General features: G+C 40.4%; 1 protein-coding gene and 1 non-coding gene across 2 annotated transcripts in view; both read right to left on the bottom strand.

Annotated features, from left to right (window-relative positions):
- Positions 1 to 24,885, bottom strand: part of GABRB1 (gamma-aminobutyric acid type A receptor subunit beta1) — a 453,062-nt gene that overhangs the window by 70,789 nt on the left and 357,388 nt on the right. The gene's annotated exons all lie outside the window — the stretch shown is intronic.
- LOC112447219 (U6 spliceosomal RNA) lies at positions 6,800 to 6,901 on the bottom strand. The gene has a single exon (XR_003035321.1). It is a non-coding gene; the product is annotated as a U6 spliceosomal RNA (small nuclear RNA).

Below are 24,885 nucleotides of genomic sequence, written 5' to 3'. Positions count from 1 at the left end.
TTGGGGGAATAGCAGATCTTCCTATAATAACAAGCTGACTTTCTTAAATATATACATGCACTCCATAGTTTTCTTGAAAAAAATTTTTTTTGTATCTTGAGAATTAATGTGAAAGAGATACATCTATTTACTCATTCCTTTACTGAGTCATTTAATGAATATTCGTCAATTTCTTCTATGAACCAGGCACTTTGCTCGGTACCTGGGAGACAAAAGGAGGAATACAGACAGTATCTCTATTCACAGAGTTTTTAGACCCGTCAGGAAAACAAATGACAATAATGTTATTTACAAGAAATGCATATTTGATCATTCAAATGATCAAAATATATTTCATATATTTTTTTGTCATGGTTCATGGTTCACATCTGGCTCCTACTTTCCCAAAGCCATGGAATTTCCTGAGGGATAAGAGTCATAGGAGCATCTTTTATTATAATAATTAGTGTTTAGTCCTCAGTTCTTGAAACCCTAAAGGTGAAATGAGCGTCTTATTATTTACAAAAGACAGTTCTCAAGCTGGGTTCTTGTTAACATACTGCCTTTTAGAAAGCACCTATGGATGGTGACTGGTTGCCAGTGAAGCCAACCATAAAACTGAAAAGTGCAAGTGTTAGTCGCTCAGTCGTTTCTGACTCTTTGTGACACCGTGGACTGTAGCCCACCAGGCTCCTCTGTCCATGGAATTCTCCAGGGCAGAATACTAGAGTGAGTTGCCATGCCCTCCTCCAGGGGGTCTTCCCAATCCAGGGATCAAATGAGAGTCTCTTGTATTATAGGCAGATTCTTTACTGTCTGAGCCAGCAGGGAAGCCCAACCATAAGATTAGTGGGTTGGAGATTTCAGGCAGTCCCATTCTTCCACCTCTGGGGAGAAGAGAAGAGGTAGAAGTTGAATCAATCAGGAATGCCTATGATTTGATTAGTCATGCCTATGTAATGAAGCCTCTAAAAAAACATGAAAGGACTGGTGTTGAAGAGCTCCTCATCTTGGGATCTGCAGTATCTCCAGGGAAATAGTGTCAGAATTGAGTTGTAGGACATTGGCTGGTGTTGGAGAATTGCCTGGCTCTGTACTAGTTGTTTTATATGCGATTAATCTTCACAACAAACCTATGAAGTGCACGTTATTTTATAGATGAGGAAATACAGGTTTAGAAGGGTTGAATAGCTTGCTGAAGGTTACATAAATAGAAAGTGGAATAGTTCTGGGTTCTCTCTGAGTGAAGGGCACAAATCTCAATCACTGCTTTACAGCCTTACAAGAGAGGTCCATCTTGTGACTCATACAGTTGATGAAACAAATGACTCTATCAGTTGAAGTGTACAGCAGGAGAATTGCTGACCCCTCAGGGCCCTTGATGTACCAGGACTGATGGTGCTAACGGTGCCTATAAATTAGGAAAACAGTCATCAGGCCTACCAAGTTGAAGCCCAGGGACAGAAATGCTTTTGTAATAGTTACCGCCATAGAAGGGAGAAAAAAACATAGAAATCCATTGCCTTATTAAATGATTCCAGGAGGTCTTTAGATCATACTGTTTCTCTTTTTGTTGGGGTTGTTTTTTGAGGGGGTGGGGTCTGAAAAAGGAAACAATTTTATGCCCCACCTTCTAGCTCTTTCCAAGATTATTTTCATTTGTGAAAACTGAGTGTCTTTATTCTGAAAGGGTGTGACTAAAGTCTGGAAAGGTACAATAGAAGTATACAAGGTAAGAGAGGACTTACTTACAGAGTCTAGACAATCAAGGAATTGTTCCTTCAGTTTGAAGATGATAGTGCTATGCTACTGAGTGGTAAACAAAATAAATTCTGGAAGCTATAAAGCAGAGAGTTAAGTGGAAAGTGTCCTATAACAGAAGAAACCAGAACCTAAGGTGGCAATGGAAGAAAGTTAAGAAGCACCCACTTTTCATTATAGAGCCTTACAATCTCATAAATTTGTAAGAGAGCACCAGGTACCTTTAAAAGTCAGGGTGATAAGTGTCCAGCAACAAGGAATTTCTGAACTGTGGTATATCCCCACAATGGAACATTATACAGCTGTTAAAAAATAGGGAAGAGCTCTATGATAAGATATGGAAAGATGCCCATGATACAGTGTTAAGTGAAAAATCAAGGTTCAGAATAATGTATGTGAAATGCCACTTTTGTTAAGAAATGGGAAAAGTAAACTGTATATTTGTATTTGCTTGTACTTGTATAAAGAGAGGGCTTCCCTGGTGGTTCAGATGGTAAAGAATCCACCTGCAGTGTGGGGGACCTGGGTTTGATCCCTGGGTTGGGAAGATCCCCTGGAGGAGGGTATGGCAACCCACTCCACTGTTCTTGCCTGGAGAATCCCCATGGACAGAGGAGTCTGGGAGGCTACAGTCCTTGGGGTCACAAAGAGTAGGACACAACTGAGCAAATCAGCATAGCACAGCACAATATAGAGACCTGAGAAGGATAAGTCAGAAACAAATAAAAATGGTGAAGGAAGAGGATGAATTTGGAAGGAGTGGGAGCAGTGGGACTTCCCAATATTTACCTTTTAATTTCATTTTTATATTTTAGCTATGTAAATGCATTACTATTTAAAAAATTTGAAAATAAAGTGGTGCACAACATTACTGATAAAGGAGTGGTCTAAAATGCATAAAGAACTGCTGCTGCTGCTGCTGCTAAGTCGCTTCAGTCATGTCCGACTTTGTGCGACCCCATTGATGGCAGCCCACCAGGTTCCCCCATCCCTGGGATTCTCCAGGCAAGAACACTGGAGTGGGTTGCCATTTCCTTCTCCAATGCATGAAAGTGAAAAGTGAAAGTGAAGTCGCTCAGTTGTGTCTGACTCCTAGCGACCCCATGGACTGCAGCCTACCAGGCTCCTCCGTCCATGGGATTTTCCAGGCAAGAGGACTGGAGTGGGGTGCCATTGCTTTCTCCACATAAAGAACTCTTAAAACTCAATGCTGAGAAAACAGACAACTCAATTAAAAAATGAGCAAAAGATCTCAAAGACTTCACCAAAGAAGAAACACAGATGGCAGATAGATGTATGAAAAGATAAGGAGTCTCATGCTCAGTTGTGTCTGACTCTTTGTGACCCCATGGGCTATAGCCCACCAGGTTCCTCTGTTCATGGAATTCTCCAGGCAAGAATACTGGAGTGGGTAGCTATTCCCTTCTCCAGGGGTCTTCCTGACCCAGGGATCAAACCCGGGTCATCTACATTGCAGGCAAATTCTCTACTATCTGAGTCACCAGGGAAGCCCTGTATGAAAAGATGCTCAACATCATATGTTATTAGAAAACTACGAATTTAAACATCAGTGAGATATTACTGCACCTACAAAAATGGCTAAAATCCAAAATAGTGACAACACCAAATGCTGGTGAGGATATGGAGCAAAGGAACTTGTATTCATGGCAAAATGGTACAGCCACTTTGGGAGACAGTTTGGTATCTTCTTACAAAACTAAACATACTATCCAGCAATTGCACTCCTCAATATTTGCCAAAATGGGCTAAAAACTTACATCCACACAAAACCTGCACATATATGTTTATAGCAACTCTATTTGTAATTGCAAAACATGGAAGAAGCCAAGATGTCCTTCAGTAGGTAAATAGATCAACTGTGGTATGTTTATAAATGGATTATTATTCAGTGCTAAAAAGAGATGAGCTGTCAAGCCAATATCGCTAAGTGAAAGAAGCAAATTTGGAAAGGCTACATGCTATATAGCTACAGGCTCAATGATTGTGTGCCTGCAAAATTCATATGTTGAAATTCTAATGCCCAATGTGATGGTAGGAAAAGGTGAAGCTTGGGGGAGGTGATTAGTCCATGAAAGCAGAGTTCTCATTAATGGCATTAGTGCCCTTACAGAAGATTCTCCAAAGGTCTCCCTTGATCCTACCACCATGTGAGGACACAGAGAGAAGATGGCCACCTGAACCAGGAAGCAGACCCTCACTAGATACCAAGTTAGCCAGCATCATGATCTTGGACTTCCCAGTCTCTCCAGAATATCAGAAATAAATTTCTGTTTGTAAGCCATCCAGTCTATGGTATTTTTTTAAAGCACCCCAAAGGACTGAAATATTTATGACTCCAAGCATATGACATTTTAGGTGTGTCAACACTGGAAGTCCAATCTGATACTTGACATGATAAAAAAGGGTCACAGTAAAGTTTACCATTATGAAATTTAGAATCTTAGGAAGCAGAGACTATTCCAAAATGTCACAAAGGTAGAAACTATTCATATGTACAAATTCAAACATCAGAACAGCATTGACTGTCTCAGGAGCAATATCCAAAGCTAGAAGACACTGAAATATTGCCTTAGAAAACCCAAGGGAAATTGTTTTCTTACACAGGAGTATATATACATAAAAATTCAATTGTCAAGAGTGAATAAAGGCATTGCTAGATATGCAAGATCTCAAAACATTTATCTTCCCTCAGCGACTCACAGGAAGCTACAGGAGAAGGCTCCACTAAGACATAAATTAAGGAAGAAGATGCTGTGGAACTCAGAAAACAGAAGCTCCCATTCAAAAGACAGACAAGACACCCTTTAGGATGATCTGAACAGAGATCCTAAGATGAGAGTAATGCAGACAGAGTTTTATTTTTACTGACAATAAAGGCAGGAAAGAGAATATTCTTTTACATATTAGAAGACAAATCCAAGGTATTTATATCAGGAAGGCTTACAAAAGCATTAACTTGAAGATTGATCTTGATTCACCTTAAAGTAAGTTAGTAATAACTATGTTATGTTCCTGTGATGGATATATCAAAGGAATCACTTAACATGAAAACTTCTGAAATGTAGTTTCACCTTCATCACTATTGGAAAAAAAATACTTAAGTGGGAGGAGCTTTGATGGAATTCCATATTACATTTTTATATTTTTAGTAGTTTTTGCTTAAATAAAAAACATTGAAAAGAAACTGGTTTGAGAAGTATGACAGGAAAGATCTCTGAACCATCTATATTTTCTCCCCCTTACTACTATAATAAAATAAACAAAATATCCAAAATAAGCAATTCCAAACACATGAGCCAAAAAAATGTGAATGTAATATAGCACCTAGGCAATACGCAAATTAGAATGTATGTATATGCTCAGAATCTAGAAGAAAACTATATTTTAAAGAGGATGATACATATGGTGAAGTTAAAAGAGAAAATCAACAATTCATCTTGACTTTTGGTTTGGTTGGATTGAATATTGTTTTGTTGGGGAAACACAATAGACACTCTTGGCCTAAAATGGAAGGATTAGATGAAGATTAGATGAGGGGACTACTTTATTTGACTAGTTTTGGAAATAATCTCATGATCATCTGGTTCATGATTTTCCTATCTGGCACTGTAAATCTGTAGGGCAGTGATCTATAGACATGACTCTTTTCTTGACCATCATAGAACCTTATATCATAGCAACATAGTAAAGTACCTCATCTATTGAGTAAACAAATGACTGCAGAGCCCAGCATAACACTAATTCCTCCAGAGAACTGTTAATTTACAAAAATAATCATAATCTCTAATTTCAATACATTTCCTAAAACACAAAAATGAACTTTTATCTTCTTCCATTTTACTCTATTCATTTATTCAGCACATCATTATTGAAGGAATTCTCTGTGAAAGCCTCTTAGTTGGGCATCTTTTTACTAAAAACTAGTACAGGAGAAATGATCTCTTTTTTCTCTCAAATCGTAGGGAAGTTAACTCTCTACACTGACAAGGATCATGAAATGTTTCAATTCATAAGCTATGAGATGACCATAAACCCAAGGTTGATTTGTTATTTTTACATCATCAGAGTTCATCGCACTCTGAATATATTGAAAAACATGGGATTGTTTTTCTGGATGACATGTATGCTAGTTCAACAGCTTACACTATAGTCATAATTGGTTATGATTTCAGGTGGCAGCTACTCTAGCACTATATTTTCACTGTGATGTCAAGAAGGCATTAACGTTTATTGAGTACTTGTATGTTGTAGACAGTTCTTTACAGCAGCCTCATGAGGTAAGTAGTATTGTCCATATTTCACAGAAGAAGCAAATGGTACAGAGTGGTATACTGACAACCTGTCCAGGTAGCAAATCTGGGACGAAACCCAGTGATGTCAGATTCTTATCCCATGCCTTTTCTACTATGATCCATAGGAGTTGGCCTATAGGGCTTGTGATTTTGTAATAAATTAAGCCCAGATATATTGAAATTATACACAAAAGCTTAAGTTAGTTGAAGAAGTATGGAAAGGGATAGTTAGGGAATTTGGGATTGACAAGTAGACACTGCTATATTTAAAATGGATAACCAACAAAGACCTACTATATAGCACAGGGAACTCTGCTCAATGATATGTGGAAGCCTGGTTGGGAGGGGCATGTGGGGGAGAATGGATGCACGTATACCTATGGCTGAGTCCCTTTGCTGTCCACTTGAAACTATCACAACATTGTTAACTGGCTATGTGAGTGAAAGTCGCTCAGTCATGTCTGACTCTTTGCAACCCATGGATATACAGTCCATGGGATTCTCCAAGCCAGAATATTGGAGTGGTAGCCGTTCCCTTCTCCAGGGGATCTTCCCAACCTGGAGACTGAACCCAGGTCTCCCACATTGCAGGTGGATTCTTTACCAACTGACCCACCAGGGAAGCTCAAGAATAGTGGAGTGGGTAGCCTATCCCTTTTCCAGCAGATCTTCCTGACCCAGGAATCAAACGGGGTCTCCTGCATTGCAGGCAGATTCTTTACCAGTTGAGCTACAAAGGAAGACCCCAAGATATGGAAAACTTCACGAATGTGCCTGTCATCCTTGTGCAGGGGATAATCTTCTCTGTATTGTTCCAATTTTAGTATATGTGCTGCTGAAGCTAGCACAAAAGTAAAACACAGTAATATAAAAAAGGTTTTTAAAAAGAAATATATATTGAAAACCCTATCTTTAAAAGACATATATATATACTCATGCCTTAAAACCTCATTTATATATATATATATATATATATATATATATATATATATATATCAGAGAAGGCAATGGCACCCCACTCCAGTACTCTTGCTTGGAAAATCCCATGGACGGAGGAGCCTGTTAGGCTGCAATCCATGGGGTCGATAAGAGTCGGACAGGACTGAGAGACTTCACTTTCACGCATTGGAGAAGGAAATGGCAACCCACTCCAGTGTTCTTGCCTGGAGAATCCCAGGGATGGGGGAGCCTGGTGGGCTGCCATCTATGGGGTTGCACAGAGTCAGACACAACTGAAGTGACTTAGCATAGCATATATATATATATATATATATATATATATATATATATATATATATATGTACCTGTGTGTGTGTGTGTGTGTGTGTGTGTGTATGTATGTGCTTGCTAAGTTGCTTTAGTCATGTCCGACTCTTTGTGATCCTATGGACTGTAGCCCACCAGGCGCCTCTGTCCTTGGGATTCTCCAGGCAAGAGTACTGAAGTAAGTTGCCACTTCCTTCTGCCCCAGGGATCAAACCTGGGTCTTTTGTGTCTCCTGCATTGGCAGGCGAGTTCTTTATCACCACCACCTGGGAAGCCCATATATATATATGTAATTTAATCTAGATTACATAATGTATATATGTAATCTAAGCCCAAGAGGGAAACATTTTAAGTGAAAACCTAAGAACTGATGTAAAGTAATAAATGAAATATATTTTTTCAAGCATTAAGTTAGGTGAGACCAATGAAGCATATTGTAGTCATCTTGCAAAAGAGTTTCTTATATTCTGAAAAGTGTAGTTTATTATATTCCATCCTCAGCATTTTCATGGACACAAGGTCAGGAGTATTTCTAAAGTTGACAGACAACTTACAGAAGCAAAGATCACTACATATGAGAGGATTATAAGACGTGTGTATTTGTGTAAACGTATTCTGACATATTTCATAATTCCAATGAGAGAAATATATCACAAAGACTGAACTGTCTGAGAGTATCGGAACTGGGATTAAAAATCCACCCTCTGCTCTATTCCACTTTGAACTTGACTAGAAGTTTGTGCAGTGTTCCTAAGGAGACAAAGCCATACGTACCATATAAATATACATATTTTTAGATTAGAGTTTGTTGAACCCGGATTTTACTTTACTTCCTTTCTTTGGCTTCTGCAGCTCTACACTCCATAGTTTTCCTCCTATTTTTCTGGCTGTTCCTTTCTTGTCTCCTTTCTGTTCGCATCTTATTCTACCCAGTCATTAAATATTGTAGTTTCTCAGGCCTCCTAAGTTTTCATTCCTTACTCTGCATCAACTCCTCATGGAAATTCACATATGCCTATAGTTACAATTATCAAAATATTCAAGTGATTCACAAATTTATATCTTCAGGGTAGAGCTCTGTGTGTGCTCCAGACCTGTATCATACATCAAGAAATAATAATTAAACTTGTGATTTCTTTCTTGCCCCCCACTCAGAATCTAAAGGCCTCCCAGATGGGAAGAATCCGCCTGCAATGCAGGAGCCGCAGGAGATGCATGTTCGATCCCTGGGTTGGGAAGATCTCCTGGAGGAGGGCATGGTAACCCGCTCCAGCATTCTTGCTTGGAGAATCCCCATGGACAGAGGAGCCTGGTGGGCTATAGTACATAGGGCTGCAAAGAGTCGGACATGACTGAAGCAACTGAGCACTCAAGCACATGCACAGAACCTAAAACATTCTCATTCTTCTCATTTTGGGTGAATGACATCCTCATTTATGTACTAATCCAAGCAAAAATCCTTGGGAATCATAAGGGTAATTTTTCATTCCTCTCTTTCTCATTCATATTGACTCTTTCACTAAATCCCATCTATTTTTCCTTCTAATTCTCCCTTGCATCCATCTACTCTTTTCCACTTCTATCCTGATCCAAGCTAGCATCTTTCTCTCCTTGATCCATTCTGATAGTCTTCAAAACGGTATACTTCCTTTCTCTACCTGCATCAGTCTGTTCTCAATACTACAGCTAGAGTGATTCTCAAACACAAATCTTACCATGTCAGCCCTCCTTCCCCCAGGTCAAAAATCCACCAGTGATCCACTGTTCCTAGGATAAAGATAAAACTTGTTGTTTTTTTTTTTAATATAAGAGCCTCCAAAGTAAGTCCTCTATCTACATTTCCAGCTTCCACTCATACCGTGGTCTTTTTTTCTTTTGCTGCTACAGCCACATTAAATGTACTTCTGGGCACCATGTTTGCCAGCATTCCTCCAGCTACAGAGTCTTGAATATGACACTGGGATCCAACCAATGTCTCCTGCATTGGCAGGTGGATGTTTTACCAGTGAGCCACCAAGGAAACCCTTGTTATTTCTTTACTCAGCCTATAAACAATAGACACATCCTCAAGGAAACTCTCTTGACCTTCATAAGTCCGTCCCCCCTCATTGCCCTCTAATAACACAAAGTTATCACTAGGGCATAGGCATTTACCAAACACAGCGATAAAAGTAACTATTGCTCTCTCCCTCCCTTGCCTAGATGCTCCATTAGAGAGGGTAGGGACCCTCTTTACTTTTGCTCACCACGAACGTAAGAGATGTGGCTTTGATCCCTGGGTCAGGAAGATACCCTCGAGAAGGGCATGGCAACCCACTCCAGTCTTCTTACCTGGAGAATCCCATAGACAGAGAAGCCTGGTGGGCTACAGTCCATAGGGTCACAAAGAGTTGGACACAACTGAAGCCATTTAGCAGGCATGCATTATCTAGCACAGTGCTGGGTACCACCCAGGCTGCAATGTACTTGCTGAATGGATTACTGAAATGATTTCTTAGTTAACCAAACACTTCTGATTGTTTGATACCAACTCTAGAAACTGTGTATGTTTCTAAGAGAAGATATTCAATTGTTCAGAGAAGGAAGGAAGTCATGTACATTGGTAAGATCAGATGTACATTTTATTAATGTAGATAAAAGCTTAATCAGGCACTGAAAGACTATATACATACTGAGGGTTACACTTATGAGAATGCTGAGTAACAGGAGCAGGTTGGAGATACCATACTGACACTTAAGAAGATTTTAAGAATTTTTCAGTCCAACCATGAAAATTAACACTTATGCTCATGTTCACTGCTGAGTTCAAAGACGTGGAGGCCTGAAGCAGATCAGTAAGTTAGTTTTTAACCAGGTTATATAAGATTCTCCATATGTGAGTTCCCCCCTCCCCAACCCAAATTATTTACAATTATCCTTTAGTATTCTCTCGATCCTCAGGGTGTTTTCAGTGAAAAAGCAGAAAGCCAACTTGTAGTACCCTAACAATATAAAAACTGTATAGTACTCTAACCATATAATACTAGACAGTGGCACCTGAGTATGGTAAAAGTGTAGGTCTCCCTTTATACTCAGGTTCATCTCTTTTCTCATGTTGCACTACTGTTGACCTGCCCCAGAGTAGACAGCAGGAGGCAGAAATCAGGAGCACTCTGTTGTGAACTGGATGGCCTGATTAACCAGTTGCAGAGCTCTGGAGGCTTAGTCAGTTCAGTTCAGTCACTCAGCTGTGTCCAACTCTTTGTGACCCTATGGACTGCAACACGCCAGGCTTCCTGTTCATCACCAACTCCTGGATTTTGCTCAGACTTAATTTACAATAGAGTCGGTGATGTCACCCAATCATCTCATCCTCTGTTGTCCCTTTCTCCTCCTGCCTTCAATCTTTCCCAGCATCAGGGTCTTTTCCAATGAGTTGGCTCTTCACATAGGTGGGCAAAGGATTGGAGCTTTGGCATCAGTCCTTCAAATGAATATTCAGGGTCGATTTCCTTTAGGATTGACTGGTTGGATCTCCTTGCTACCCAAGGAACTCCCAAGAGTCTTCCCCAACCCCACAGTTCAAAAGCATCAATTCATGGGTACTCAGCTTTCTTTATGGTCCAACTCTCACGTCCATATATGGCTACTAGAAAATCAGCTTTGATAGATGAAACTTTGTCAGCAAAGTAATGTCTTTGCTTTTTAACATGCTGTCTAGGTTGGTTGTAGCTTTTCTTCCAAGGAACAAGCACCTTTTAATTTCATGGCTGCAGTCACGATCTGCAGTGATTTTGGAGCCCAAGAAAATAAAATCTATCACTCTTTCCATTGTTTCCCCATCTATTTGCCATAAAGTGATGGGACTGGATGCCATGATCTTAGTTTTTTGAATGTTGAGTTTTAAGCCAGCGTTTTTACTCTCCTCTTTCACTTTCATCAAGTGGTTCTTTAGTTCCTCTTTGCTTTCTTTCATAAGAGTGGTGTCATCCGCATATCTGAGGCTCTGATATTTCTCCTGGCAATCTTGCTTCCATCTTGTGCTTCATCCAGTCCAGCATTTCACATGATATACTCTGCATACAAATTAAATAAGCAGTGTGACAGTATACAGCCTTTCCCAATTTGGACCCAGTCCATTGTTCCATGTCTGGTTCTAACTGTTGCTTCTTGATCTGCATGCAGATTTCTCAGGAGGCAGATAAGGTGGTCTGGTATTCCCATCTTTTGAAGAATTTTCCACAGTTTGTTGTGATCCACACAGTCAAAGGCTTTAATGTAGTCAATGAAGCGCAAATAAATGTTTTTCTGGAATTCTCTTGCTTTTTCTATGATCCAACAGATGTTAGCAATTTGATCTCTGGTTCCTCTGCCTTTTCTAAATCCAGCTTGAACTTCTGGAAGTTCTGAGTTCAGATACTGTTGAAGCCAGGCTTGGAGAATTTTGAGCATTACTTTGCTAGCGTATGAGATGAGTGCAATTGGGCGGTAGTCTGAACATTCTTTGGCATTGCTTTTCTTTAGGACTACAATGAAAACTGACCTTTTCCAGTCCTGTGGCCACTGCTGAGTTTTCCAAATTTGCTGGCATATTGAGTGCAGCACTTTCACAGCAACATCTTTTAGAATTTTAAATAGCTCAGCTGGAATTCCATCACCTCCACTAACTTGGTTCGTAGAGATGTTTCCTAAGGCCCACTTGACTTAACACTCCAGGATGTTTGGCTCTAGGTGAGTGATCACACTATCATATAATCTGGGTCATTAAGATCTTTTTTGTATAGTTCTTCTGTGTGTTCTGGGCTTCTCTTGTGGCTCAGCTGGTAAAGAATCTGCCTGCAATGAGGGACACCTGGGTTGGATCCCTGGGTTGAGAAGATCTCCTGGAGAAGGGAAAGGCCACACACTCCAGTATTCTGGCCTGGAGAATCCCATTGACTGTGCAATCCATGGGGTCGCAAAGAGTCAGACATGACTGAGAGACTTTCATTTTCTGTGTATTCTTGCCACCTCTTCTTAAGATCTTTGCTTCTGTTAGGTCCATACCACTTCTGTCCTTTATTGTGCCCATCTTTGCATGAAATGTTCCCTGGTATCTCAAATTTTCTTGAAGAGATCTCTAGTCTTTCCCATTGTATTGTTTTCCTCTATATCTTTGTATTGATCACTGAGGAAGGCTTTCTTATCTCTCTTTGCTATTCTTTGAAAATCTGCATTCAGATGCACATATCCTTCCTTTTCTCGTTTGCCTTTCACTTCTCTTCTTTGCTCAGCTATTTGTAATGCCTCCTCAGACAACCATTTTACCTTTATGCATTTCTTTTTCTTAGAGATGGTTTTGATTACAGCCTCCTGTAAAATGTTTTGAACCTCTGTCCATAGTTCTTCAGGCACTCTATCTATCAGATTTAATCCCTTGAATCTATTTGTCACTTCCACTGTATAACCAATCATAAAAGATTTTATTTAGGTCATACCTGAATAGTTTTCTCTACTTTCTTTAAATCTGATTTTTGCAATAAGGAATTCATGATCTGAGCCACAGTCAGCTTCTGGTCTTGTTTTTGCTGACTGTATAGAGCTTCTCTATCTTTGGCTGCAAAGAATATAATCAATCTGATTTCAGTGTTGACCATCTGGTGATGTCCATGTGTAGAGTCGTCTCCTGTGTTGTTGGAACAGGGTGTTTACTATGACCAGTGCGTTCTCTCCATAAAATGTTGTTAGCCTTCACCCTGCTTCATTTTGTACTCCAAGGCCAAACTTGCCTGTTACTCCAGGTATCTCTTGACTTTCTACTTTTGCATTCCAGTCTCCTATGATGAAAAGGACATCTTTTGGGGGTGTTCATTCTAGAAGGTTGTTTAAGTCTTCATAGAACTTCAGTTTCTTCAGCATTACTGGTCAGGGCATAGACTTGGATTACTGTGATATTGAATGGTTTGGAAATGAACAGAGATCATTCTGTCGTTTTTGAGATTGCACTCAAGCACCGCATCTTGCACTCTTTTGTTGACTATGAGGGCTACTCCATTTCTTCTAAGGGAGTCTTGCCCATAGTAGTAGACATAATGGTCATCTGAATTCCATTCACCCATTTTGGTCCATTTTAGTTCACTGATTCCTAAAATGTTGATGTTCAGTCTTGCTGACTCCTGCTTGACCACTTCCAATTTACCTTGATTCATGGACCTAACATTCCAGGTTCCTATGCAATATTGTTGTTTATAGCATTGGACTTTACTTCCATCACCAGTCACATCCAGAACTGGGTATTGTTTTTGCTTTGGCTCAGCCTCTTCATTCTTTTTGGAGGTATTTCTCCACTCTTCTCCCATTGCATAGTAGACATTTACTGACCTGGGGAATTCATCTTTCAGAGTCATATCTTTTTTCCTTTTCGTATGGTTTTTGGGATTCTCAAGGCAAGAATACTGAAGTGGTTTTTCATTCCCTTCTTCAGTGGACCATGTTTTGTCAGAACTTTCCACCGTGACCCATCTGTCTTGGTTGGCCCCACATGGCATAACTCATAGTTTCATTGAATTAGACAAGGCTGTGATCCATGTAATCAGTTTGGTTAGTTTTCTGTAATTGTGGTTTTCATTCTGCCCTCTGATGGAGAAGGATAAGAGGCTCATGGAAGCTTCCTGATGGGAGGGACTGGCTGCAGGGGAATCTGGTTCTTGCTCTGATGAGTGGGACCATGCTCAGTAAATCCTTAATTCAATTTTCTATTGATGGTTGGTGCTCTGTTGCTTTCTTGTAGTTTTACTTGAGGGCAAACTATGGTAGGGGTAATGGTGGTAATGGCGACCTCCTTCAAAAGGACTTATGCCAGCATGCTGTGGCTCCAAGGACTATTGTATTCAGTGCCCCTGATCCCAAGGCAGGGCACTGTCAACCCATGCCTCTACTGGAGACTCCAGGACATTCACAGGCAAGTCTGGTTCAGTCTCTTGTGGGTCACTGCTCCTTTCTCCTGTGTCCTGGTGTGCCCTCCAAGAATCTGTTTCCCTAATCCTTTGGAAGTCCTGTAATCAAATCCCACTGGCCTTCAAAGTCAAATTCCCTGGGGGTTCTCAGTCCCTTTGTTGAATCCCCAGGTTGGGAAATCTGTTGTGAGCCCTAGAACTTTCGCAATAGTATGAGAATTTCTTTGGTAGAATTGTTCTCCAGTTTGGGGGTCGTCTGCTTAGTGGCTTTGTGGTGGGACTAATGGCGACCTCCTCCAAGAGGACTTATATCACATGGCATGGCTCCCAGGTCTGCTGCAGCCAGAGCCCCTGTCCCCACAGCAGGCAACTGCTGACCCATGCCTCCGCAGGAGACACACAAGCACTCAAAGGCAGGTCTGGCTCAGTCTCTTGTGGGGTTCGTGGTGCACACAAGGTTTTCTTTGAGTTCTCTGAGTGTCTCTGGAAGGTATGGGTTCAATTCTAAACACTATTTTGCCCCTCCTACTGTCTTGTTGGGGCTTCTCCTTTGTCCTTGGATGTCAGATATCTTTTTTGGATGGGAAGGAAATGGCAACCCATTCCAGTATTCTTGCCTGGAAAATCCCATGGACGGAGGAGTCTGGTATGGGGGTCACAAAGAGTCAGACAAGACTGAGCGACTTCTTTCCTTTCCTTTCCAACATTCTCCTGTTAATGGTTGTTTAGTGGTTAGCTGCAATTTTGGAGTTCTCACAGGAGAAGATGAGCACATGTCTTTCTACTCTGCCATCTTTTTTAGGTCAACTGAATCTCTGCAGAAACATTTTGGAAATGAAGCATGTGAATCTCCTAAACCTATTTAGAAATGGAGAAGCCCTCACATTTTTTGACAGCTCACACTGGGTATTACCCTTTGGTGTCTCAAATCCCGAATTAGAGGATTGTGTTAATGATTCTAGGGGCCCTTAGTTAACCTTCAAATTCCCTGATTCTTCACCAAGGATTTTATTTTATTATTTTTTTAAATTTATGCCTCACACTGCCAAACAAAGTGCTTTTGTGATATAATCTAAAGCAACAACCCCTACAAGACTGAGACTCTGTATTATGTAGAGGTGAAAAACACTAGCTTTTGAATCAGAAAGACCTGGGTTCAAAACCTTTGGCATTAATGAGCTGTGTAATTTTAAGCACGTTACTTTAAAGCTTATGACTCTTTGTTACTATATCTAGAAGCTAGTGATGCTTCTTTCTTCATGGAGACATTGTGAGGATAATATTAAATACGTAATACAGGTGAAACACAATACTTGGTACAGAGCCGGCCTACAATGAAGCACTGATGTAATTACAACTTTTATTTAAAAGAGATAGTGCTCATGGCTCCTCTGACCCTTTGTTTGCTCTCCAGTAAGACAGACTTCGTTTTCTGGTATCCATGAGTTGCGTCAGGCTGCAAATTTCTGAGCCTCATTTTGCAACCAAAGTCTATCAGTCATTCTCAGCCATTCTCTGAATCAGAGCAGCTGACAGAATCTTCAGTGAGGTCATTATTTTTAGCTTTGGAACCGTTAGAAAGCTGCAGGGGATTTTTCACGGCATTCAACAAATTAGCAAAGGTCATCAAAACAAACCCACTTACTGAATTCATTGGCTCGAAATCCTATCAAACCAGTGCTGTTGTATTAAATTAAAGCACTTTCTACTTGCAGTATCTCCATAAAAAAGTGAAGCTAAATTATGTTTAGATTGGCTCTATTGTTGCTACATTTTAAGGTCACAAATTTTGATGGCAAGTCAACTCATCTCCTATCTGTAACCCCCTCACCATGTGATCATGTGATTCTTTCAGTCTAAAATTTCCTCACTTTTCCTCTCTGTCTGTCCAAGTCTGAAGTCCCATTTCCTTTAGTAAGCCATTCCTAAATTACTTAATCCCTGGGCTCTGGTCTTCTTTGCTCTTGACCCAGAACAGGACATTTATATACGTGTGTGTGTGTGTGTGTGTGTGTGTATGATATATTATAATGTAATAAATATATTATATATCTTTTTCTAAGTGTGGTTTTGACTTTATTTGGCTCTGTACAAGGCATTAAACATAATTCGTCTCTTCCATTTTCAAAGATGCTCTTAATGATACTAAACTCTTCTTGGTTGATTAGCTCGTGAAGCATCCACAAACCAGCATGACAGACTAAACACACCAATGGCTTTTGACAAATAGTATATATACCATAAGCTCTCTGCTTTCCATATCACATAAATAATGTTTTGGAAGAAATACTACGGAATCAGGTAATTGATCCATTTTTTCTACATGCCCTAAACAATGCTTTTGAATCAAGCCACACCACGCTGCTGGATCCTTTAGCAGCATCATTTTAGATGTAATAGAATTGCCTTACTGAGTTGTACTTTGTTGTTATGCCAGCAGACCACACTGATGGATTGCATAAGAAAGAACTAGATAAATCTCTGAGCCCCTGTTCTGAATATCTACTGGAGAAATACTACAGAATAGTAAATTAGGTTTGGTTTTATGGACAATTTGAAATTTATAAGTTGATTGTGTTTCCTTGCTTTGGCCATTAAAAACCTTACTGATAAATTTGAGGTTCATTTCTCTCAACTGTATGCTCCACCTTAGTAACAAGTTTTGCTTTATTATTTTTCCACCTATAGTTTCTCTTTGTCCTGGTCACCACAGCTGTTTACTATAATCCTTTTACACCAAAACTATGTTTTGTTAAGTGTCTCATATCCTTAGTAGAATAGGAGATTAAAAATATATTCTTGATCTGTTCCTCTAGGGAATTATAGCAATTATAAATTACAGATCATTATTTCTCAATTATTTTCTGACTTATATTTTTCTTTCATTGTTTTATGTCTCCATAACTTGGTTTTAATCCAGATTATATTCTTAAAATTTTTCTATGTTCCCTCCACACACTGGCAGCATAGCATATGCTCATTGAATCTTTAAATCAGACTTCCAGATAAAGGTCTGCTTCTAGGTAACTAGCTGTGTGATCTTGACCTTAATGTCATTGAGACTTGAAGAATTTCATTCTCCTCAACTGTATCTGGCAGAATTGGCCTGAAATAATCTTCAATGACCTCTTCTAGTCCTAAGATTCTGTCACAATTGCGTGAATTCTTAAAAAAACATTCTTGACACAAGATATTTAAAGACAGATCTGACTTAGTAAACTACTCGCAGATATGAATATGACCAAGTGACCTATTTATTGCAGAAGATGTCCATAAAGAGAAGGGCTCTGTGTAAGGGAGATTTACTCGCTTTTTCATTAACAAAGAAGAGGACACTTCCAGACACTTTGGTTCAGAATTTAAGCTGGAAGAATAATTACAAATGGGTAATAAAAATGATTTAGAAGGCCTGCTGCTGCTGCTAAGTCGCTTCAGTCGTGTCCGACTCTGTGCAACCCCATGGACAGCAGCCCACCAGGCTCCCCCGTCCCTGGGATTCTCCCGGCAAGAACACTGGAGTGGGTTGCCATTTCCTTCTCCAATGCATGAAAGTGAAAACTGAAAGTGAAGTTGCTCAGTCGTGTCCGACCCTCAGCGACCCCATGGACTGCAGCCTGCCAGGCTCCTCCATCCATGGGATTTTCCTAGGTCTTTTTAATTCTGTAGTTTCATACCTAGAAAGTGCAGATTCCACTTCTTTTAGTAGAAAAGAGGCTGGGGGATGTTGCAGAGGGACCCTAAATGGAGACCTAGTTTCAAGTCCAACACCAGTCATTAATCAAAGAAACAATGGATTGCCTGACTCTGTGTCCTTGATTTTTCAGTAAGGAAAAGAGATAAATTATCTGCCCATACCTGCAAGATGATTTGTGAGGGTCAAGCAAGACAGTGCTAGATAACCCCATTCAATAAGTACAAAATGCTATATACATTTGTATGTGTGTGCATGGCCATGAGTCAAGAGATGACCTCTGATGAATCTGTATTTTTGGATTGCTTTTATGACTAAATTGGATGATTTTGCGAAGTTGGTGGTTAAGATGGCTGAGCCAATCTCAGATTCTTGGTGTTTCCCAAATTTGTGAATGACTCAACAACATATAAATCTCCCTGCTTCCCAATGCAACTTCACTGGAATTGAGGACAAAGTCTTATCAAGATATAAACACCACAAAGTCTGGGTCCGTGTTTATTTTGTTCACTGGACATAAAAGATCAAGTCAAATATTTGTTGATTACATGAAGGGGAAGCTGGATGAATGATGAGGTACCCTCCATGGCTGTGTGTCTTGCTTCTTTCCTATGTCAATTAGGGCACAGGATTCTAGCTTGTGTTTCAGAAAACTTATACATCATGAGACATAGAATTCTGAGATCACTTCAAAATGCCAGTATCTGTTCATTTGTTGTCAACTTGACATCACAACACCAAGTATCATAGAAGAGAAACTAGAACAATTTCCCCAGAATCTTCTTATCCAGGTTCAGATCAGATCAGATCAGTTGCTCAGTCGTGTCCGACTCTTTGGGACCCCAGGGATCGCAGCACACCAGGCCTCCCTGTCCATCACCAACTCCCAGAGTTCACTGAGACTCACGTCCATCGAGTCGGTGATGCCATCCAGCCATCTCATCCTCTGTCGTCCCCTTCTCCTCCTGCCCCCAATCCCTCCCAGCATCAGAGTCTTTTCCAATGAGTCAACTCTTTACATCAGGTGGCCAAAGTACTGGAGTTTCAGCTTTAGCATCATTCCTTCCAAAGAAATCCCAGGGCTGATCTCCTTCAGAATGGACTGGTTGGATCTCCTTGCAGTCCAAGGGACTCTCAAGAGTCTTCTCCAACACCACAGTTCAAAAGCATCAATTTTTCAGTGCTCAGCCTTCTTCACAGTCCAACTCTCACATCCATACATGACCACTGGAAAAACCATAGCCTTGAGTAGGCGGGCCTTTGTTGGCAAAGTAATGTCTCTGCTTTTGAATATGCTATCTAGGTTGGTCATAACTTTCCTTCCAAGGAGTAAGCGTCTTTTCATTTCATGGCTGCAGTCACCATCTGTAGTGATTTTGGAGCCCAGAAAAATAAAGTCTGACACTGTTTCCACTGTTTCCCCATCTATTTCCCATGAAGTGGTGGGACCGGATGCCATGATCTTCGTTTTCTGAATGTTGAGCTTTAAGCCAACTTTTTCACTCTCCACTTTCACTTTCATCAAGAGGCTTTTGAGTTCCTCTTCACTTTCTGCCATAAGGGTGGTGTCATCTGCATATCTGAGGTTATTGATATTTCTCCCAGCAATCTTGATTCCAGCTTGTGTTTCTTCCAGTCCAGCATTTCTCATGGTGTACTCTGCATGGAAGTTAAATAAACAGGGTGACAATATACAGCCTTGACGTACTCCTTTTCCTATTTGGAACCAGTCTGTTTGTTGTTCCATGTCCAGTTCTAACTGTTGCTTCCTGACCTGCATACAAATTTCTCAAGAGGCACATCAGGTCGTCTGGGATTCCCATCTCTTTCAGAATTTTCCACAGTTTATTGTGATCCACACAGTCAAAGGCTTTGGCATAGTCAACAAAGCAGAAATAGATGTTTTTCTGGAACTCTCTTGCTTTTTCCATGATCCAGTGGATGTTGGCAATTTGATCTCTGGTTCCTCTGCCTTTTCTAAAACCAGCTTGCACATCAGGAAGTTCACAGTTCACATATTGCTGAAGCCTGGCTTGGAGAATTTTGAGCATTACTTTACTAGCATGTGAGATCAGTGCAATTGTGCAGTAGTTTGAGCATTCTTTGGCATTGCCTTTCTTTGGGATTGGAATGAAAACTGACCTTTTCCAGTCCTCTGGCCACTGCTAAGTTTTTCAAATTTGCTGGCATATTGAGTGCAGCACTTTCGCAGCATCGTCTTTCAGGATTTGGAATAGCTCAACTGGAATTCTATCACCTCCACTAGCTTTGTTTGTAGTGATGCTTTCTAAGGCCCACTTGACTTCGCATTCCAGGATGTCTGGCTCTAGGTGAGTGATCACACCATCGTGATTATCTGGGTCGTGAAGCTCTTTTTTTATACAGTTCTTCTGTGTATTCTTGCCATCTCTTCTTAATATCTTCTGCTTCTGTTAGGTCCATACCATTTCTGTCCTTGAGTTTACCAAAGAGAGGCATTCATGTCAGCATTGGAAGACGGAGGAGAGACCATTATTTTCTGGGGAAAATTGCTGCTAGATTCATGGGTGGATGCAAGATTCAGTGACTTGCTGGGGAGCTCTTGAGTACTTCTACCTTGATAAAGAGTCAGAGATAATTGGTGGGGTCTTCCTGGGGATCCTTAGTCTTGCAACACCTTCTTCTGCTTGGGTGCTTCAGGCTGAAATTGCTGCAGTTGATTTCTTTCACCTTGGCTCACCAGCTTTTCCAGTCTTCATGTATGCTCTTAGTTCTTTATGTTAAAACCTATATTATCTTGAATACATCAAATAGCTCTTCTGTTTTCTTGATAGAAACTTGACTTGAAATAGAATCTCAAATGTTAAATTTGAGCATGGTGGCTCAGACGGTAAAGTGGTAAAGGCTACAATGCAGAAGACCCGGGTTCAATCCCTGGGTTGGGAAGATCTCCTGGAGAAGGAAATGGCAACCCACTCCAGTATTCTTGCCTGGAAAATCCCATGGACAGAAGAGCCTGGTAGGCTACAGTCCATGGGATTGTCCCAAAGAGTAGGAAACGACTGAGCGACTTCACTTTCACTTTCAAGCTTCAACTAAATGCATTTATATACTTGGTTAGCACCTTGGGGGAAAACCATGAGTTTTTTTTTTTTTTTTAACAAGCCATTTAGGTATTATTTGGGCTTTCCAGGTGGCTCTAGTGGTAAAGAATCCAGCTGCCAATGGAGGAGATGTAAGAGATGTGGATTCAATCCCTGGGTGGGGAAGATCCTCTGGAGTAGGAAGTGGCAATCCACTCCAGTATTCTTGCCTGGAAAAGCCCATGGACATAGGAGCCTGGCAGGCTATAATAGTCCATGGGGCCGCAAAGAGTCGGACATGACTGAGCAACAGAGTACTAGGCATTATTTAGTAAACGATTACTCTTCAGCATTCAGCAATACATTTGAGGCCTAAGAAAGTTGATGAAGTTTTCAAAAGTGTCTTATTTTGCTCTCTTAGAAGAACTCGGTTCAAAAGGGCACAATTTCCTAGAGTGAAAAGAACAGATTCTCAACTCATATTGTCCATAATTTAGTCTGGTCTCGGTTGCTTTTTAATCCTGCATATTTGGCAAATTCATTTAACTTCTCCTGGGCTTGGTGACTGTATCACCATGACGGGAGTCATGACATCTGTCTTATATTTCTTGAGACCCCTTGAGAATGGCATTCAGGCATCTGTACAAATGCTACTTTAGGAATGTAGTTTTTGGGGGACTCAAATGAAAATGTATGAAAGCATTGTGTATATATGTTATTATTCTCTAGAACCACATTCACATACTAGTTAAATGCAAATAATAATGGAGATTGATAAAAGTTCAATAAAAGTAACTTCTAGAGAACTAAAGCATTTCTACTATGCCTGAGTGTAAATATGGCAATCATATGCACACCCACCTCTGGGAGACTTAACCCAACGTGGCTGTCAACAAACAGGGCAGTGACTGAGAGAGGGTGTCATACTGTGGGGCTGAGACTCCATGGAAAAACTGAGAAAATATGTATTGCTTCAGCATAGGATGGTTTTCAGACCCCATAGAGTGGAGGTGCAAACTGCTCTCCACTCAGAAGGTCACTGCTGTAGTCATACTTGATCTTGAGTATTGGGAAGGAATACATCAAATCAGTTTCCCAAAACCAACGAGATAACTTTTAATTTTCCATCCTTACTGGCAATTATGCTATCCTGAAGTTATTGAATGATCATGGTTAGGATTTCACACATGTGATTTATTAAAAGTGGACCCAGTTAATTCATTGCAATGAGGCAAGACAGGGCAATGGACAAGAGCCAGGGGAAGACAGGAGCCCATGGTTGGTAATGGCTGAGAGTCTGTTGGCATTGAACAGATCTTTCAACAGCCGTGCCTATGAAATGTAGATACACTCTGGCTTATTTTTCTTTGTGCTAACATTATTGGATTTGTATAACTCCTGATCCACAAACAGCATGTGTATATGTCTGTCTCTCTTCACATGCCTCTCTATCCCTCCACCCCATCTTTCTATTCTTCAGCATACTTGTCACAGCATATCATACTCCTGCATTATATTTTACATCAGTGACTTTGTTTTGATTTTTTCCCCATCCTTCTATAATCTACTGTAAGGTACATCTGGAGAGAGACTTTGTTCTGCCTGGGATAGTTAATGATGAAAGTGTGTGAGTGAATAAACATTTGAATTATTAACCTAGTTTTTTTTTTGATGTTCTGCTTGATTCCTCAAACATTTAGGTAAAGACTGTTAAACTAACAAAAAGACATTTTTGGAAAGTTTACCAGTGGTTGGGCCACCCCTTTATTCGCTTAAGGAAATGGAGACTCTACCTATTGTTGTACAGCAGCCACAGTTTTTCAAATGCAACAGATAATGGAGATTTCCTTCCTGAGAATTAGGGAGAGGAACTGTGGGCCAAATTCTTTGCCACATCACTTCCTTGTCTGTAAAGCAGGCTGATAAATTGTCTGTATGGTGCTCCATAGTTCACACAAAAGAATGTTCAAAAATATTCTATTTAGCAATGAGGTGCACAGGAGTATGCTGAAACCAGTAGCTGTGTTTAAACTGCCAATGTTAGGGAGAGAGAGGTGCCCACAGAGTCTTTTCAAGTGATCCCAACTTAATCTAAAAGGAATTGAGTCATTGGACTATGAATCTGACGAAAAATGTATTGGACTTTGATGCTAAGTTAGAATAGCAACAGAATGCTGCTGGTGAATGATCTAGTTTCTATTAATAATTGAAAACTCCTGAGAATGGCATTCATGCATTTATACAAATGCTACTTTAGGAATGAGCCTTGGGGGACTATGATATAGTCTGCTTGCCATCCCAGAAGTATTGACAGTGTCAGGAATGGTATGTGAACAATAAACACTTGGCTATGATGAAAGAATCAGAAACCTCTAGGAACCCAGAAAGAGACAAATAGAGCGAACAAGAGTGAGACAAGCAGTTGCTCCTGGCACTCTGTCATCAATCAGCTCAAGAGGAGAGGAGAAGAGAGCTTTGATTGGCTAGTGATGTACAAAATCAGCTTTTAAGGTGAAAACCAAGAGATGGGAGAAAATGGTTGGAAATGAAGAAGGGAAAGTGATGATGACTTTGACAACAGTGACAACAGAGTGATGATAAATGTGACAAAACTGAAGAAAAGAGTCTTTACAACTGATACAAAAGTTGGAGCAGCTCAGAATTCTCTGAGAGCAAATAGCTGATTGCTCTGTACTTTGATGATGGCTGTGACTCCTATTTATTGAGTAGTAAAACTATGCTAAGCACTGTACCAAGCACTTTACAAGTAAGGTCACATTCTCTTCTCCTATCCTTCTTTACATCCACTGCATTTAGATTTTCACTCCCAGCCCTTCATGTTGCCAAACACAATAGTCCATTCTCAGTTCTTAGTTAGCTTGTTTTATCATGTGTATTTGACTCTGATGATCACCTCTTTTTTTCTAGAATGCTTTTTACTTCGATTCCTGAACACTCTTCTTTCTTAGGCTTCCTCCTGCCTCATTGATCACCCCTTTTAGGCTCCTTTAGTGATGTGATTCTCCCACTTACTAGATGTGAACATGGACCAATGAGGTAATGCCACTGTGATTTAGTTTCCTCATTGGTAAAATGGGTACAATAATAGTACCTAATGAAGGAGTCATGGTTGAGATTAAATGAATTATTATATGCAAAGTACTTGCACATAGTAATTGCCATATCTGTGTTTCTATCATTTTTCTAAACTCTAAGTATTAATTTGGCCAAGGGTCAGCACTTGGACCTCTTCTCTAGCTACACTAATTACCTTGGTGGCATCATCTAGATGCATGGCTTTACATACATCTAGAAGCTCATGAATTATAAATATACATTTCTAGAAAGGACCTGTACCCTGAACTTTCAGTTCAGCTTTCAGTTCAACGAGTTCCCTTGTGGCTCAGAGGATAAAGCACCTGCCTGCCATGCAGGAGACCCAGGTTTCATCCTTGGGTTGGGAAGATCCCCTGGAGAAGGAAATGGCAACCCACTCCAGTATTCTTGCCTGGAGAATCCCATGGACAGAGGAGCCTGGGGGGCTACAGTCCACGGGGTCACAAAGAGTTGGGCACGACTGAGTGAGTTCACTTTCACTTTCAGTTCTATGCTGAACTTTTCAGTCACTCTGTCATGTCCAACTCTTTGTGACCCCATAGACTGCAGCACACCAGGCCTCTCTGTCTATCACAAACTCCCAGAGCTTACTCAAACTCACGTCCATTGAGTCGGTGATGCCATTCAACCATCTCATTCTCTGTTGTCCCCTTCTCCTCCTGCCTTCAAACTTTCCCAGCATCAGGGTCTTTTCAAATGAGTCAGCTCTTTGTATCAGGGGGCCAAAGTACTGGAGTTTCAGCTTCAACATCAGTCCTTCCAATGAATATTCAGGACTGATT

This window comes from Bos taurus, chromosome 6 (assembly GCF_002263795.3).
Source record: "Bos taurus isolate L1 Dominette 01449 registration number 42190680 breed Hereford chromosome 6, ARS-UCD2.0, whole genome shotgun sequence".
NCBI lineage: Eukaryota > Metazoa > Chordata > Mammalia > Artiodactyla > Bovidae > Bos > Bos taurus.
Note: the sequence above shows the minus strand (reverse complement) of the source record. Positions and strands in the feature narration are given on the sequence as shown.